General features: G+C 39.3%; 1 protein-coding gene across 1 annotated transcript in view; it reads left to right on the plus strand.

Moving 5' to 3' along the window:
* LOC106873579 (transcription factor mef2A-like) overlaps positions 1 to 769 on the plus strand; it is a 41,569-nt gene that overhangs the window by 2,340 nt on the left and 38,460 nt on the right. The window lies entirely within an intron of this gene.

The raw sequence follows: 769 nt of genomic DNA on the forward strand, positions 1-769 counted from the left end.
ATATATATATATATATATATATATATACATATAATTAGATGTTTATGAGTTGATAAAAGGTGACTCTGATTGGAGTTTCTCACTCATAAGCGGATTTCAAACGGATACGTGTGTGAGAGTGTGTGTGCGCGCGCGTGTGTGTGTCTTTGTGTATGTGCTTGACCTCAACACTGCTTGACAGTTTGTTTACATCCCCGTAATCTAGCAGTTCGGCCAAAGACTCCGATAGAATAGACTCTAAAAAGATGTACTTTGGTCCATTCGTTCGACTAAAGGGAGAGAGAGAGAGAGGGAGTGAGAGAGAGGGAGACAGACAGACATGAAGAGAGAGAGAGAGACAGACAGAGAGACAGAGACTGAGAGAGAGAGAAAGAGGGAGAGAGGTGAACATTGATTGGATTATTGATATATAAGGATATGATGATAGCAGCTGGAAAGACTTCGAACTCACATCTCTTTAACAAGACCTGGATTTGGAACACTACAAAACACCAACAAGACGACGACGATGACGACGACGACGACGACGACGACCACCACCACCACCACCACCAAGAATAGAATCAGAAGTAGTGGCAAAAATGTTAACAAATATAATAATAATAATAATAATAATAATAATAACAACAACAACAACAACAATAACAGGTTGCTCTTTGGTTGTGCTGGAAAACTTGTGTCGTCACAGGAATTATAGAACGAATTTTGTACAGCGAATATACTTAGGTTTCGTGACATTTATTGATATAATACATGTAACTGGCTGTGG

The sequence above is a fragment of the Octopus bimaculoides genome, chromosome 18 (genome assembly GCF_001194135.2).
Source record: "Octopus bimaculoides isolate UCB-OBI-ISO-001 chromosome 18, ASM119413v2, whole genome shotgun sequence".
Taxonomy (NCBI): Eukaryota; Metazoa; Mollusca; class Cephalopoda; order Octopoda; family Octopodidae; genus Octopus; species Octopus bimaculoides.